This window comes from Canis aureus, chromosome 5, assembly GCF_053574225.1.
Source record: "Canis aureus isolate CA01 chromosome 5, VMU_Caureus_v.1.0, whole genome shotgun sequence".
Lineage (NCBI taxonomy): Eukaryota > Metazoa > Chordata > Mammalia > Carnivora > Canidae > Canis > Canis aureus.
Window position 1 is genome coordinate 11,758,833 of NC_135615.1, and position 6,000 is coordinate 11,764,832.

The 6,000-nt window shown below is 41.8% G+C and overlaps 1 long non-coding RNA gene across 2 annotated transcripts in view; it reads left to right on the forward strand.

Annotated features, from left to right (window-relative positions):
• Positions 1–5,750, forward strand: part of LOC144313322 (uncharacterized) — a 34,704-nt gene extending 28,954 nt beyond the window's left edge. For both annotated transcript variants that reach the window (XR_013378992.1, XR_013378993.1), the window contains exons 2-3: positions 4,476–4,591; positions 5,488–5,750. This is a non-coding gene — a long non-coding RNA (uncharacterized LOC144313322). The remainder of the gene's footprint in view (positions 1–4,475; positions 4,592–5,487) is intronic.
• The last annotated feature ends 250 nt before the right edge of the window (positions 5,751–6,000 follow it).

Here is a 6,000-nt window from a genome sequence, read left to right on the forward strand (position 1 = left end):
TTTTTTACTTGATCTGTGATCAGTGATTGCAATTCACTGAAAGGTCAGGTAATGGTTAGCAGTTTTTAGGTATAAATAAAGTGTTTTTAAAGTAAGCTACATACCTTGTTTTTGTAGACATGATTCTATTATATACTTAACATACTATAGCATAAACATAACTTTTATATGCCCTGGGAAACCAAAACATTCATTTGACTCCTTTTATTGAGATATTCATCTTATTGCAGTGGTCTGGAACTGCCCCATAATATTTCCAGGGTATGCCTGTGCATATTTGTGGAATCCTGTGGTCCCCACACTTTCCCAGTCACATATCCCCATGTGGGTTTCATGAAAACTGGGCCAGCTGTGCTCATCATTATGTAATGGGCACTTACTAGAATGTCTGACTCATAGTAGGGACTCACCAATCTTAGTTTTTCCCTTACCATCATTCTCCACAATTCAGCAGAATTGCATCATATGTAGCTCACTTATCATTTGCCCACTCAAGAGCTTGTGATATCTTCCAACTGTCTGAAGGGTAAAATCCAAGTTATGTAGTAGCAGGACATATAACACTCTTTATACAGCCTGACCTTGGGATTTTTATCCTTGTTAAATATATTTATTAAGCATCTACTACATACCAGGTGCTATGTGGTCCTTAGGAATTTATTGGTAGACAAAACAAAGATTTTGCCATTTGGTGGGTGGAGACATTCAACAGAGAAGTATTTTTTTAAATTTTAATTAATTAAGAAGCAGAGAGAATCTCAAGCAGATGCCTCAATGAGTGCAGAGGGTAGGGCCTGATTTGGGGCTGGATCCCACCACCCTGAGATTATGACCTGAACCAAAACCAAGACTTAGATGCTTAACCAATTGCACCACCCAGGCACCCCAAGAAGTCATTTTTGGAGTGTAGTAGAAGGCAATGCATGCTGTGATAAGAGAGATAGGTTGAGTTGGGTGCCAGTGACAGAGAATGTCAAAGGGCTCCTGGGAGCTTGAAACTTTTTGATAAAACAGACAACATAGGCCTAATTGAGGAGACATTTGAGCAAAACTTGAAAAAAGTGAAGGAGTTCACTAATTTCTGAGGATGGCTTCCAGCTTAGGGAATGGCGGGTGCAAAAGCTCTAAAGCAGGAATATGCTTGGTACATTGGAGGAACACCACAAAGGTCAGTGTGGCTGGAGCAGAGTGACGGTGCAGGTCAAGTATGGGAAGTAAAACTGAGAGACACAATGAGAATTCAGGTCATACTGCCAGTTGTTGTGATGACTTTGACTTTTTTTTTTTTTTTTTTTCTAATTTTGAGTTTCTTTGAGCAAAGATCTATTCACATTGGACAGCACCAAACCAGAAGTGGTTAGGAGTGCTCCCAACTTAGATTTTAACTTTGAATAGCATGGCGAGCTATTTCAGAACATTGAAGAGGAAAAAGAGGTATTCTGACTTAAGTTATTACATAACATTCCTCTCATTGCTCTGCTGAGAATAGATGGTAGAGGAACAAGGTCAGCTTGGGAGCACTGCAGTAATCTAGGTGGCTTGGGTCATGGTGGTTGGCGAGGAGGTATGCTCAGAGCCTACTCCTTCCTCAGCATTTCAGCTTGCCACATACCTGGGTAGAGCAGCCTTTCAGTTGGAGAAAGTCCTTGGGCAAAAGAATGCAAATTCCAGCAGCTGGAAGGTGCTGGAAAAGGTCAGGCCTATGGGATATGTACAGGGCAACAAAGCAACCTCAGCTGCAGTGGGGACTCTTACATCAAGAAGTAGAAGCATATTCTGGGAGAATGGTATGGTGTGGGTGAACAAGGCAGTCTAGAAGGGCCACTGGACAGCCCTGAGGGCTCCAGTGAGGCTCACGGACATGAAGGTAAGGCCTGAGGATGAGGCTATGGGCTGTGCCACTATCAAGTTCAGCTGTATGGGTGTGGCCTGGAGCAGGTGGGGAATGATAGAGTACACATAGAAAGGAGTGATTATGATCAATGATTGGGGAACTTATCCTGAGTGAGATGAGGAGAGGTGGCCTCAGAAATATGAGGGGGAATGGAAGATAACAGGATCAGGGGGCAGGAAAGCCTTGGGAAGTTTCAGAACTGGTGGAGTTAAGTCACCAGAAGGAGTGAGCTGGGGAGACAGTGGGTGAATGTTGGCCAGGGTGGGAGGTGTGAAATTGAAGCGAGGGAGGAATGCAGATTACTGATGAAGTTCTAGGGTATGGCCACGAGAATGAGGAACTGAGGCAAGGTGGAAGACCAGCTCACTGGCAGGGAGAAACTTCTGGAACTGGAAAGTCTGGTGTTAGAAGGATGATATTTGAGAACATATCAGAATTTCCAAAAATGAAGATATTCTTATGATGGAGAGAGTGGCAATGAGTCAGGTGCCAAATCACCAGAAAACAAGGGGGAAGTCTTGAGGGCTAGCAGTAGAGAGTAATAGAAGTTGTAGACTCTAAAGCCAGAAGCAGCATATCTGTTGGCTTAGTTTCTTCCCATTCTTCTCCACCCAAACTACTACTCCTAACAAAAAAACAGCATCTTTTCAGAGCTTACAATGTGCCACTACTGAACAGAGTGCTTTACATGATGTAACTCAATCCTCCTAACAATCCCAGGGAACATGGGTTATGGTCATCTTTGTCTTACCCTTAAGGAAAGTGAACAGAGGAGAAGTTAACTTCCCAGTGTCACACAATTAATAAGACAGTGAGGTTGAAAATCCAGGCAGGGGTTCCACTGGGATTTATACTGAAGCCACTACACTTTAATGTTTTTCTCAACCAAGACTAAGATCTTGGCAAGCAGCACCCTCAGAGCAAGTCATCGGCTGGATAAGACATGCCAAGTCAAAGCCGTTGTCTTTGGGGGCAGTGATACTCAAAGCAGAGTCCATGGATGAGCATCACTAGAAACTCCTCAGAAATGCAAATTTTCTCACGCTCCACATCAGACTCCAAGGATTAAAGTCTCAGGGATGGGACTCAGGAATCTCTTTTAGCAAAGCCCTCCAGGTGATTTTAATGAGTTGTAAAAATTGAGAAATCCCGTGGGGACCCTTTCAAGTCCAATATCTTGAGTATAGATTGTGAAATATATTATTAAATTCAAAGAATTGTAACATGACCTCCTCTGTCATTTTAACTAAACATTAGATGATTTTTATGATCTAATCTGATCCACATTTTTTTACAAGTCAAACCATCATCCTTGCACGGGGTCCATGCTTCTCTGTTTCCTTCCAATTGTAGTATGTGTGCTGTTGAAGCAAACACTAGCTTTTCTCATTCTCAGCAGGGATCCAAGAAAGGGTCTTCTTTTCTTATATTCTGTGGACATGTATCACGATGTGATGCCTGGAGGTGCTGTAGCCCTATTGTGACCAGCAGGTGACAAGCCTGAGGTGAAAAGTGAATACAGTGAGGATGGCAAGAGAAAGGTAGAAAGATCCAGATCTCTGGTGGTGCTGTTGAGCCGCTGAATTAACCAACCCTACAAGCTCCCTACTTCTAGATTTCTTTTCTCTTTTACTTCTTTTTTTTTATATGAAACAACAAATGAAGTTTCTATCATTATGTAAACCAATTGAATTTTATCCTCAACAACCTTCAGCTGAGCGTATTTTGAGAGATTCAGCAACTGATCACCAAATTTAAGGACCAGCTTTTCTAACATTACAGGTTATTTTAACTTCATACTTTATTGTGACTTCTCAGACCACTCTTTTTTTTTTCAGACCACTCTTAAAACATGTTGTAAATCTGCTACCAATTTTTTAAAATGAAAATGTCCAAATAAGCAAGCATATCAAGTGCAAACTTCTTTATACAATATAGGTTTATTTAAAAAAATAAGTTCACTTGAATATTTGACTTGGTTAATATTGCCTCTCCAAAATACCCACCAGCTTTTATAGTGTTCAGATTCCAGACTCTACCTACTACCATGATTGATGAAAGAGGATTTCCTAGCATTCTTGCTTTATGCAGAAAATGAGTTGAAGACATTTCCACATCAACTTTCATTTTGAAATATGTTCCAGGAAGAATATGGGGACTTTCTTGGGTTATCCTGATTTGCACAGATTTAAGATTGAGTTTAGGAAAGTGTATTTAGTAATCCAGACTTATTTATGACTGTAAGAATAATGGCAATGAGAATAGTGATTTTGATTTTAGTAAATATTTACTGAAATCTTGTAACATACAAGCGATTCCAGGAACACAGTATAACATAATGAATAAAATTAAGGGCTTTGCTCTCAAGCAGATGTAGATTGTGGCCTTGAAAGGTATTTGGGCATTTTCTTGGGAGGGAAACCAAAATAGGAATACATGTTCCCAGGCTGATTCCAAGGGTCCATGTCAGAGTCTTTAGGAAGGTGCGTGGCTGGGTCTTCCTGTCCTTTGCCTTGAGTTTCTCAATGTGGAAAAACCTGTTAGTGAAAAGTTCCTTGCCTCACACCCTATATCTCTCTAGGTGAATGATTTTACCTGACCTTGGGAAATGGATTAGACCATGGTTGACTCAGGCCCTTCCACTCTCATTTTGTTTGGTGATCTGTCTCCCAAGTTTAATGGGGCCTGTCAAAGTGGGTAAGTCTATACAATTCAAACTCGTTTCTATTAGCAGTCATGCCAACATCTTAATCTCCACATATCTGACTCCTGGGTGACTCTCGAAAGAGGCTCTGAACTCCTAGAAGCTGGGAGCTGCTCTACTGGAGGCTCTGTGAGACACTGTTTGGCCATGCTGCTTTGTTGTACACTGCCCAAGATGGTGGAGGGAGGGACATAAATCTTCTCCATGTACAGAATCCCTTGTTTTCAGTCTCCTTCAGCCAGAAATTCTCATACACATTGACTCCTAGATGTCTTGCTTTTCTGTTCATTGGGCAGGCTCGGAAAACCACAATGGCCACCGTTTAAGGCAACCTCTCCAAATGCCTACCCCGTAGGGAGCCTCTCATGACTGAAATGGAATGACAAGTCAAAGCCAGCTTGACTTCTCCAAAGTCATCACTGTACCGGGTCCAGCTGGTTCTGCTAGTTTTCCTAAAGCTGCACAGGCATAAGGGTTGTTGTGTGGAGCTTGCCATGAGTGGCAACGTCAGAGCACTGACCTCAGTAACTGTAACAACAGGGACATTAACAAGCAGGCAAAAAGAGGGGGGAAATATAAAAAGGACTGTTGACAAATACATATGAAACACTGCCGTCCCATCCAGAAATACTAGGTGGAGAAATTTCAGGAAGTGAGTTTTTGCTCTTACAGTTTAAGAGCCTGAATCCACACAAGTTAGATTACGGTCAATGTGACCCTAATTTGATTCATAGGGTAGTAAGGATGGAGGAAAGATGGATTTTAGTAAGAATTGTCATGCCAAGGTTTTGGTGTCATAATTCTGTATATGAATTCACTTTGGTAACATTATTATGAGTTTTTGTGCTTAGATTCGAACATAACTTTGCTTTTCTTCCTATTACTATAGTTTACCTTAAATCATAGCAGAAGAGCATCAGAGATCATGCCTCTGGCCTGCTGTCAAGTCTTATAGAAGAAACTTGGATTCTGGGCCTTGAGAATGGTTCTTACCCAATTCCTGAGGCTTAGGCCACCATGCTTTTTGTACAGGAAGCCTGGCTTCCCAGCTAACACAAGCATGAGTGCCATCGTCTCCACCAACACAGGTGCCATCATACCTGCCATCATGCACCACCATCAGGAGGGAGGGGGGTTATAAGTTAATATCCAAGAGGCTTACAATCAGGAGGAGGGAGATGAGCATAAAGCAGCATATCCAGTGAAGTGTTGTAGGTGTGTAGGGGGACGCAGGTTGGGTGGGGTAAAGATGTGTCTTAGAAAAGAGAGAGTCTGTGGTCCAGGCATAACTTATAATGGTACTCCTGTTCACATTCAAAACTGTCATGTAGTTGGATGATAAATTGTACGGCAAACCTGGTCTAAGAAAGAGTGATCTATTCTTCCTGAAACTTGGAAAAAT